Here is a 12,500-nt window from a genome sequence, read left to right as displayed (position 1 = left end):
CTGTAATTTTCCTGTAATATACTCCAGAGTATATAGAGCAGGCTGCTCTTTGGTCAAACTCTCCTGTGTGTGTGTGTGTGTGTGTGTGTGTGTGTGTGTGTGTGTGTGTGTGTGTGTGTGTGTGTGTGTGTGCATCATTGGCACAATCCATGGTAAATGGTAAATGGCCTGCATTTATATAGCGCTTTTATCCAAAGCGCTTTACAATCAGTAGGTAGTCTACATTCACCCATTCATACACCGATGGCGGCAGGCTGCCACGCTGGGTGCCTACACACCATCGGGAGCAAGGAGGGTTAAGTGTCTTGCCCAAGGACACAACGACAGCAGCTGGGAGGGAGCAGGGATCGAACCGCCAACCCTTGCATCATTGGCCGACCCGCTCTACCTCCTGAGCTAAATCCACCCCTCATATGTGTGCGTGCGTGCGTGCGTGCATGTGTGTGTGTGCGTGTGTATGTGCGTGCGTGCGTGTGCGTCTACCTGCATGTGTGCCGGTGTGTTTGTATTTATGCGTGCGTTGGACTCTCTTAGTGTCACAGAGGCCATGTGCTCATTAACCAAACACCATGTTGAGTCTGTTGCCCCCGGCAACCTTATCACAGAGGGTGCAGCATGTCCTCAAGCCTTCTATGGTCCGGTAGCCAGGGGATGAAAGTCAACATGCACCTGTATTTTGACATGTGAAGTAGACCTTGGTATTATAATTAATGCATCAAGTATTAAGTTAGTCCCTCTAGTGCAGCCATTCCCATGAGTGTCGGGGCCCACTGTCACATTGTATGTTAGCATCTCTCTCCAGCATATTATACTCTTCTTCTGCATATTATACTCTTCTTCTGCATATTATACTCTTCTTCTGCATAAATGATGAAGCTGCTCAGAGCACCCGCCCCGGGTAGTGCAGCGCTAGATTCCCTGCTGCCTACTGTCACAGGGTGATATGTGATTTATATGTGATTGTTACTTTGTCGAGTGATTTATATTTATCAGACAGGAAGTGGGAGTGGCTTATGTTAGTTTTATATGACGTGGCATTTCCGCTGCGAGCCTGTCTCCCAGTGCTAGATTGAGGGAGCCACGGATGCTCTGTCACGGCTGGTCTCTGGAGCCTTCCCTCCGTTTTCACGTATGGGTGTCAGTGTGTGTGTGTGTGTGATACTTATGTTCAAATAGCGTCTTATGAGCGGAGGCTGCCTGTATCTGGCCTCCACACCACAGACTGGGCTGTCCACTGAAGCCAAGGCCATCTTATCTGTCATCGCCCCAACCTGTCCCAGGTAGGCACTCCCGTTTGTTGGACTTCTTGTTTGATCATTCTTGCACAAAGACGTTCTGTTGTTGTTGTGGTCGGGTTTGGGTTGTCTAGACGCGAGCCTGATTCTATTTTGAGACCCGACCCTGTCACACTACCAACACGAGGGTTGCAGGTTCGAGCCCCCCGCGTTACTGTACCTCCGGCTTGGTCGGGTTGGAATGTCCTTACATCGCTCCCAAGTGGTTTGGATCAGCAACCTTGTTGTTTATCTATTCTGATGGAGGTAGTAAAGAGATGATTGAGACAGGCGATGCGTGAAGGAGGGAGAGGAGGATGAGAGATGGGGGGGGGGGGGGGGTTGACATAGAAGAGGAAGAGGGGGGACTTGGTAGTGCTTTGGTCAGCAGTCTCGCCCAGAATGATGCATTCCCAGCCAGGCAGTTTAGCCGATAATTGTCAGGCATCCCAGATGGAGCCAGATGGCAGTTAGGACTAAAAGGTTGGGATGTGACACAGACACAGGACATGGCATACAGATCAGTCCTGGTGCTCACAATGATCAACTATGTCCTTCTTCCCCCTGACCGCACTATATAAGCTTTTCCACTTTCTTTGGGTTATATAGCTTCATAATAATGTCCTTGTATTTGCCAACCCAGTCGCCAGAATAAAACGTTGGCATTTTATGTGTCTGCAAACCAGGGCTACGTAGAATATCAACATCAATTTGAAACAAAACGTCGGCGGAATACGTTTATAAAACGTGCCGTTTGACATTTAAAGCTACAATCTCTACGTAAATTTGAAACAAACAGCGATTCATTTGAAAACGCGCTGCCGTCTTTCCAACGTTATAAAGCAAATAAAACAACTTGACCAGTTTTTGGTTAAACACTAACAATCTGTACTGGGAATATACCGTTTGATCAAGTTTTAAATCAGCTTTCCGTGTGCATAAAAGTGAGATAGAAGGACACACTGGACAATCACTGCATCTGTTTATGTGGCACGAGACAAGCTCGACGCTTCAGCAGGCCCGGTTCTACGGGGGTGCAAAAGCATGCATTGCACCCTTATTTTAATTGTCTGCATGCTCAGTTGAAAAGTAAAAAAAAAAAAAAAAAAAAATTTTTTTTTTTTTTTTTTTTTTTTTTAAATAAATGCTACAGCTGCACACTTACTGTTTAAACTTGAATTATCGTTGTTGTTTTTCTTTGTTCTTTGATGTGATTTTATGGCTTTTTGGCACCTATATGTAACCTTTTAAGGTTGAGATAATTGTATTATCATTATATGGTCCAAATATTTCAGTAAAGCACTTGAAATACTTGAAATATTCTTGCTTGGGTGGTATCATTCTACTTGAAATGATGGTCAAATGCATTATTTTTAGTAAAATAACATGTCAAATTTTTCGGGCGGCCGGCCTTCGGCCGGCCACCCGAGTGGGCCCGGCCTTCGGCCGGGCATCTGCACCCCTTCCTATCTTGGATGCACCCTTAGTCATCTGGTTCTGGAACCGGCCCTGCGCTTCAGTCAGGGCTTTGTAACTGTCGTGTAACACTAGTCTAGTTTTCCCACACACGTGCTACTGCAGTTTTCACTTACACTTTTCAGAGGTAACGCTTTTCTAGCCCATTGATAACTGATGCAGCATTTGTGTGTGTGTATCCCTTTAAGACCGCGAACCGCGTATGACGCGGTTCGCGGTCTTAAAGGGATACACACACAAATGAGGGATATACACGCAAATGCTGCATCAGGTGTCAATGGCTCAGGCAGCCTGATCCTTTTGTTCTATCAATTCCCCGAAGTCGCTCAAGGGAAAACTTGAATACTGTGAGGCACATTATATAATGACTCCCTAGTCAGTACTGTGCAACTTCTATTGGCTGTGTCTGTGTGTGTGTGTGTGTGTGTGTGTGTGTGTGTGTGTGTGTGTGTGTGTGTGTGTGTGTGTGTGTGTGTGTGTGTGTGTGTGTGTGTGTGTGTGTGTGCGTGCGTGCGTGCGTGCGTGCGTGCGTGTGTGTGTGTGTGTGTGTGCGTGTGTGTGTGTGTGTGTGAGAGAGAGAGAGAGCGTTTCCGCATGAAAAAATGCCCTGCATGATTTCAGTTTAACGGACAAATATTAGATGTGTTTATTGAGCTTGAAAATAATTGCTAGCAGGCTATATAGCCTATAATCTTTAACATCCCTGTGTCAAAACCATGCTTCTACCACCGGCCAATCAAACGTGACGACCCAAAATGCAAAGCTTCAGTGTTGAGAAATGAATCCGCGCTGCGCACTCTCGACACTGAAACACGCTGAAAGACACACACACACACACACACACACACACACACACACACACACACACACACACACACACACACACACACACACACACACACACACACACACACACACACACAGTGATATTTGGCTCTTGACAGGGTCAGCTGGGTTGCAGCCATGGTGGTACAAGTGTCCCACTGTAGCAGAGTAGTAGGAGGTTGAGTTCAAATCCCTCAAGCTGCAGCTGTTCCATGACTGACAGTGTTTCTGTACACCTCTCTCTCTCTCTCTCTCTAACTCTCTCTCTCTCTCCATCTCTCTCTCTCTCTCTCTCTCTCTCTCTCTCCATCTCTCTCTCTCTCTCTCTCTCTCTCTCTCTGTCTCATTCCCCTTCTGTCTCTTTCTCTCAGACTCCATTCCTTCTCCCTTTTTCTAATCTCCATTTTCTATCTTTTTGTTATTTCCCTGCTTCCACACGATGTAGGAGTCTCCATTTAACATACAAATGTCCAATGATTTTCCGTTCCAATTTCCTGGGAGCAGACTGACTGAAAAGGCTTACTGTTAAAAAGCAGAGTGCCCTCTAGTGGAAGCTTTTAGCATAGCATACCTCAACCAAGTGGTAGAGATGGCTTAATCAGGTGTGTATCATGTATCTTGAATCATAGTACCATGGATATTAAGACAATGTTGTTTACTTTAGAACTTTATTTACCATAGGGCTGTCCCGAATACATATATTTTTCATACCTGGGCAGGTTGTTTCAGGGATTGCCCCAGACTTTCCAGGTGTTTCCAGGACTGTTACAACCTCCGGGGAACATTGACCCCTGGAACACTGGGCCCTGGGAATATTGGGCCCTGGGAACACTGGGCCCTGGGAACATTGGACCCTGGGAACATTGACCCTGGGAACATTGACCCTGGGAACATTGGGCCCTGGGAACATTGGGCCCTGGGAACATTGGGCCCTGGGAATATTGGGCCCTGGGAACATTGGGCCCTGGGAATATTGGGCCCTGGGAATATTGGGCCCTGGGAACATTGGGCCCTGGGAATATTGGGCCCTGGGAACACTGGGCCCTGGGAATATTGGGCCCTGGGAATATTGGGCCCTGGGAACATTGGGCCCTGGGAATATTGGGCCCTGGGAACATTGGGCCCTGGGAACATTGGGCCCTGGGAATATTGGGCCCTGGGAACATTGGGCCCTGGGAACATTGGGCCCTGGGAACATTGGGCCCTGGGAATATTGGGCCCTGGGAACATTGGGCCCTGGGAACATTGGGCCCTGGGAACATTGGGCCCTGGGAATATTGGGCCCTGGGAACATTGGGCCCTGGGAACATTGACCCTGGGAACATTGGGCTGACCCCGTCAGATACTACTACAATGGGGTTGTGCATGAAACCTTCCTTTATTTCCAACATGCCCAACATCTATGTAAAGGGGCTCAGCGAACTGATCATCCAGTGTTTGGAAAGCTTTTCCCTTCAATACAAAGCAAATCAAAAGTAGGCGGGGTTTAGACTGGAAGTGGGTGTGTCTTATTTTTTTTAATTTTCAAAACGTTCAAAGTATAGCGGGGAAGTGAATGGAATGAAGCACTCTATTGGTATCCTCATCACGTTAAGTGTACCGGTATTGGTACTGGTATCATCATTTTTTTAATTAGGTCCCTCTCTCTCCACTTGGTACCTACTCTGTTCCTCCTCCTTGCCTCGTTTGGAGATGGATGGGGGCCTTTAGAGTCAAAGATATAAAAACAAGATAGAGACAGACTGGACAAAGAGGTGGACAGAGAGGTGGACAGAGAGGTGGACAGAGAGGTGGACAGAGAGGTGGACAAAGAGGTGGACAGAGAGGTGGACAGAGGGATGCAGAGATGTTAGGGAAGGGCCAACAGGGACAGGTGAGCGAAGGGAGTTATAGTTATGGAAGGTCATCTATTGGGCGAGATTGGTAGCGGGACTGGATGGAAAGGAGAGAGAAGCCTGCATGATAAATTGAGATAGTAATGGAGGAATGTCTGGAGAGAAAAAAAGATTCTAAAGAAGGATGGACACAGCTAATGGAAACAGGTCTAGATAAATTGATATATCGATGTAGGGATGTGTCAGGAAAAAAAGGACAGGAGGGAGAGGGGGAGGGAAGGGAGATGATATGAAGAGAAAGACTGCACCTTAGAGAAGGTGTAGTGAATTCAAAGAGGGAAATAGTGGGGAAGGTTCAATTTTAAACAGGCTTCTTTGGCGATAAATGTGTTAGAAAGACACTGAGGACAGAAGGTAAGTGAACGAGGCTGGATAGAGGGACAAAGAAGGATAGAGTGGTAGTCTGTCAATGTAGAGAAGAACAGAAGGTGGTCATAATAATTACATGAAGATGGACCTCAATCACATCATCAACTTCTCCTCCCTCCTGTCTCCGCCCACCACCCCAACTCTATTCTCCCTGGCAAGTGAGGAAAGGAGGGAGGAAGGAAGACGGAGGAAGGAAAGGAGACATAGCAGGAAGAAAAGAAGGGAACAAGCAGAGAGCTGAAAGAGAAGGAGATAGGGACATAGACAGAGAGGTACGCTTACAGGTGGTCGACGCCGCAAAAACAACATGCATCTCATTTCCATAGGCGAAACGTCGAGGCGTCAGTGGCGCTGCTGCTGCTTGGAAATGCCAACTCTGCTCAGACATTTTCCTTTTCCCTGGCATGGCTTTCAAACTCGCCCGGTGACATTGACTTTCTTATGAGATGTCAGGGCTTGTTTTCTCTCCAGGCACCAGCAGCACCAGGCTCTCAGTGAGGAGATTCCTGTTGCAGCCGGTGAAGATACAACATACACACCATTTTCCAACACAACGCATCCAACTCTCTCACTAACCCAACCCCATCATCACTACAGTTACATCATCATCTCCATGGCAACCAACCAGCATGATCATCATCACCCTCATCATCCGTGCAACACCTAAACCTTGTGTCATATAATGAACACACAACACCTAAACCTTGTGTCATATAATGAACCTAAACCTTGTGTCATATAATGAACCTAAACCTTGTGTCATATAATGAACCTAAACCTTGTGTCATATAATGAACCTAAACCTTGTGTCATATAATGAACACAACAGTTCCGCTATTTGATTGTACAAGAGGCATTCCATGAGTGCTCATATCCAACACATAAAAGGGCAAACCATGTATGTATCTATGTATCTACAGTATGTATCTATGTATCTATGTATCTACAGTATGTATCTATGTATCTACAGTATGTATCTATGTATCTACAGTATGTATCTATGTATCTACAGTAGCCTATGTATCTATGTATCTACAGTATGTATCTATGTATCTACAGTATGTATCTATGTATCTACAGTATGTATCTATGTATCTACAGTATGTATCTATGTATGTATGTAGGCCCTTATTATAGTTCACAGATAATACACTTGATTAGAATACCCTACTCTCTTGCTGTTTATACATTTACATTTTACATTCCAGGCATTTTAAGCTTAAATTCAGAATAATCTAGGCCAGTGGTTCTCAAACTTTTTTGGCTTCAGTACCCCCTTTCCCTGATTTCTAAATTCAAGTACCCCTTTTAGCCAAATACAACATTTTGCTAAGAAAACTGCAAGAGAAAACTATAGCATATGATGCAATGAATGAATGATAAGCCAACTTTTGAAGAATATAACATTACACAATAAGAAATGGAGTTAAAGAGTTTTTAATGAGTAATTAGTGCCTCCCGAGCAGATTTATTTTAATGTTTCATTTATGTTTAGGATTTATTCTTTCTCTCAAGTACCCCCTGTACTCCCTCCATGTACCCCTAGGGGTACGCGTACCCCAGTTTGGGAACCACTGATCTAGGCCATATAGTGCAACACTATAATAAGCTTTGACGAGTAAAGAGTGCAGAGGCCAGAGCCAGACAGTAGAGTAGACGTAGCAAAATAGTCATGAGACCCTGAATGTGTTAGATAGAGAACTGTTATAGCAAAACAAATGTGAGAACGTGAGATAGAAGGACCCCCCCCCCCCCCCTGTACTTCCATGAAAATCACATGCACTCCTCCGTGTCTATTGAAGGAACTGAAGACAGGAACTTCAGGGAGGAGTGAAGGAGTCAGATGGGAAAATGTGAAAATAGTGATAACTTAAACAAACTGGTCAAACATGGAAATATGATCTCCTTTTTATATATCTCCTTTTTTCTTTTCTGTTTTCTGTCCCCACATTGTCTTTCCTGCTGTCTTTACAATGAGACGTTGGAGAGTGAAGGGAGAAACGACTTGTGAAGAGAGCTATTTAGACTGCTGCTGTGTGACTTCATGAGCTGAGTGGCTGACTAACCTGCAGGTTGATTGGTTGACTGACATGATGGCTGATCTATTATAGACCAAATGACTGACTGACTTTTTTTTTTCTTTTTTCTTTTTTTTCCAGATTTTTTTTATCCCATTTTATCCCCCATTAGTGCTCATTTGATTTCTCAATCCTGGTTGCTACTCCATCCTCTGCCGATCTGGGGAGAGCCGAGACTGGCTCCATGCTTCTCCCCGAGACATGGGCAGTCAGTCAGCCGCTTCTTTTCACCTGACAGAGGAAGCTTCACCGGTAGGACATAGCACGTGGGAGGATCACGCTATTCCAACCAGTTCCCCTCCCTCCGAACAGGCGCCCTTAACGACCAGAGGAGGAACCACATTAGCAACCAGGATATTGCATGTTTTTGTGAAGGGGGTTCCTATATGAAGGAAACCCCCGGGAGGCACGGGGAGAACATGCAAACTCCACACAGAAAGGCCCGTTTGCCGACCCCACCCGGGCGGTGGGCACTCGAGGACTGACTGACTTTTGACTGACTTTCTGGCCTGTGGTTGACTTGTTGACTGGCTGTTTTGTTGACTGAATGACTAAATGAATGAGTGGGTGGATTAACTAAGATGACTAACTGACCTAACGAACTCACTGCCAGGGCGTCCGGGTAGTGCAGGGCTATTAGATGCCCTGCCTACCAACATGAAGGTCCTATAGAAGATGTCAAAAATCACATCCATACAATCTCAGAATATTATTTCCTTACTTTTATTACTGTAATCACCTTTGTATCTATTTTTTTCCTGATTTCTCCATATTAAATATTTCTTCATAAATACTCCTGTTTTCCATGATAAACATTGTTCTAGGATACACCAGGGGAAAATGACAATGAATGTGATGACGTTTTGACTGGCAGGCACTTAGACAGATGGGCATGTGGCAAATATGATTAGAATGTGGAAGGAAAGGATTCAATTATATTTGTTAATACTACAGTGAAACTAATTATAACATATATAATAAAATATATATTCGAATTTTTTATTATTATACGGTAGTATTAACAAATATGACGGCATCATTTCCTTCCTCATAAAGTTTTTTTAAGCATTTCCATTGATTTGCTGAGGCCCCCCTAGTGCCCCCTGGCGGCGCCCAGGGGTCGTGACCCCCACTTTGAAAACCACTGACCTACAGTATACCTTTGCCTGATGGTACGACCTTTCCTTTCCTTCCCTCTTCTGCTCTATTCCCTGTATTCTCCTCTCCACTATTTTCTGCTCCACCCACCTCAACAGTTGTAACCCTGCATATAATAAAACATAATAAAATTGGAAATAAAAAACCCTACAACCCTCCCACTCCTCCATTGTGACAAACCCACCATCCCTGAACGTCACACAAATTAGGTTCCCCATTCTCTTTCAACTTCACACTGAACTGAGAAGCTATTCTCCCATATAAATACATCATTTACCAGCTGATGAAAAGCCATCTTTTTTCTGCTGAGACGTAATCTTTAAACGACAGTTTATTATAATATATATTTTTTATTTTTTATTTGACTTTATTCTGGTGAGCATAAAAAGAGAAGCAGGGATGGGGTTGGACTCTGTGAAATTGAACATGAATCACTTTCTGCAGAGTGGCTCATTTTAATGCCACTGGGGAGACACACACACACACACACACACACACACATGCACACACACACACACACACACACACACACATGCGCGCATGCACACACACACACATACATACGCGCGTGCACGCGCGCGCGCGTACACACACACACACACACACACACACACACACACACACACACGCACACGCACACACATACACATACACCACCCGTCACAATATTCCATCTTTAATTGTGGAAAAGTATGTGACCACTCTATAGATGTGCTCTGCATATTTTCCAGTGAATGTGTGTGAGCCTAAAAAAATGGCTAGAAATATCATAGCCAAGCACAGTTGATGTCCTGTCCTTAAGAAAGGGGGGAAACCACGACTCAGCCCTAAGAGATTTGTATGCTTTTGTTCTTTTCATAATAGTAATTCACATGTATTACAAAAAGGCTTCTACAAATAAGACGATGTGTTTGTGCGAGTGGCAGGATACAGATATATGTGTCTATATATGATGTGTCCAGCTAGAGAGAGAGAGAGAGAGAGAGAGAGAGAGAGATAACAGACAGCCTCTCTTTCAAATCAGGCATTTTAAGAGGAAACCCAAATTAATAGTGAAATTTCTCAAACACTATAGATGCTGTTGTCACATGGTCTTCCTTGACTTTAACATACTTCATATATATATATTATATTCTTTATTTATTATACTGTAGTATTAATCAATTGAGCGCCATCAAAACTCCTCAGAAACTGCAGTACCAATTTTCTGCATAAATAAAGACCCCCCCCGTTACTTGGGTTAGTAACTGTAATCTGATTACTGTTTTGTTACTTGGGTTAGTAAATGTAATCTGATTACTGTTTTGGAAATGACAACACCTTACATTACTTAGTTACTGAAAAGGTAATCTACATTACAGTAGCGCCAAACACTGGCTACAGTAGAATGAGGACATTTGATGGCATACTCTTAATATATATAATATATAATATAATCTTAGATGACTTAATAATAGACAAAAAAACACTCTTGGAGCAGATGTGTGAAAGCACCTTTCAAGAACTCAGTGCAGTAGCTCATGAATAAATCTGATGTTTTTAAATACCTTAGAGTCTAAGTTAATGATAAACGTCTCAGGCTTAGACTATCATTTAACTGCCTCTCCTTTTTGCTGCTTTGCTTACTCAAGCGCTTTTGGCGATCTGCCCGCATTTTTTCATCTAATCACGTAATGGATATAGGCCTCTATTCCCCCCTGTCTGTATATATTGTTGTACTCAAATAAATACACTTATTTGGTTGTGTTGTTTTTATTCCAAAGATGAAGTTTTGCAGTATGGCATTTTTATTCCTTTGTACATTAGGTTATTAGATTTGCTGTTGATGTCGACTTCAGCTTCTAAAGCTGAGTGCTCTGTTGCTGTCTTTGCTCTGGCTTAACTCCTCTCTCTCTTCTCTCCCCCGATCAACTCCTGACAGTTCAATCTACTTGCACAGAGTCTCAGACCGTGGGCCCTCCCCTCACGAGACGACATCATCTGTTAGATGATGTCACCGATGATGATGATGGATGATGTCAGCGCTGTTGTCAATGATGATGATGTCACCGCTGATGATAATGTCATCATTGATGATGTCACTGTTGAAGGTTACGACGTCACAGTGATGATGTCAACTCTTCTATATATATATTTCTTGGTTCTGTAATGGTTCGGTATTTCTCGGTTCTGTGAGGGTCCGGGATCGGTATTTCTCCGTTTTACGGTATACAGGTCCGGGACCGTCATTTATCGGCTCTGTATGGGTCCAAGTCTCATCTTTCTAATAATAGACGGGTCTAATCGGGTTCAGGTAAACATTTCCTGGGTGTATTCGTCCGGGTCCGTCATGTTGGACCCTTGAAGACCTCTAGATTGAGTTACAAAGATTGTTGTGATTGTCTTGGAGCCCAAGGTGAAGTGCTGTTCCTGGGTCAGGATATTAAATATCAAGGGCTCTGTTTAAGTACGGATTTATTGGCAGCATAGAAATGAGCTGAATGGAGCATGGAGTGAGTGTAGACGTGCGCGCACGCACTCACGCGCACACACGCGTGCACACACACACACACACACACACACACACACACACACACACACACACACACACACACACACACACACACACACACACATGCTTACACATAAACAGATATACACATGCATACTGTACAGACTAGCACAGATCTGCACACAGAACTGCACACACACACACACACACACACACACACACACACACAGTCCTTGGGTCCAATCTTGGCATCTCTCTGCTTCTTAATGAGGAAGTAAGTCCCTCTACACTTCCTCATAGGGCAGCCAATTAGGACACAGGCAACTGGGTATTGACCAATCAAGTTGCTGGCTCTGGGCATTTAGTGCATGGCCTTGACGCTAATATGCCTAATCAGTTACTGGAAACTCTCCTCTCTGTGTGTGTGTGTGTGTGTGTGTGTGTGTGTGTGTGTGTGTGTGTGTGTGTGTGTGTGTGTGTGTGTGTGTGTGTGTGTGTGTGTGTGTGTGTGTGTGTGTGTGTGTGTGTGTGTGTGTGTGTGTGTGTGTGTGTGTGTGTGTGTGTGTGTGTGTGTGTGTGTGTGTGTGTGTCTGTGTGCGTGTGCATGTGTGTGTGTGTGTATTCTGAAGCTGCTCGAGGGTAAAACTATGTTAACAAGTATTGATTCAGCCCAACTAAATTGGGAGAGCGAGAAAGGGCGGAGAGAGCAGAGAAAGACAGAAGATAGAGAGAAAGATGGTTATGCGAGGAAAAATGGAAGATAAAGGAGTGAAGAACCGACAGGAGAGCAAATGAGGGATATGGAAAGGGACATGGGTGGATGGAGAAGAGAGAGAGAGAGATGTTGGGAATACATAATAAAGGAAATTCCAATTCCAAGTGAGCAGGCTGAATATTTAACACCCCATTTAGACCTGGTTTTTAAATGCGACCA

This window comes from Poromitra crassiceps (assembly GCF_964638095.1).
Source record: "Poromitra crassiceps genome assembly, chromosome: 8".
In the NCBI taxonomy this organism is placed as follows: Eukaryota; Metazoa; Chordata; class Actinopteri; order Beryciformes; family Melamphaidae; genus Poromitra; species Poromitra crassiceps.
Note: the sequence above shows the minus strand (reverse complement) of the source record.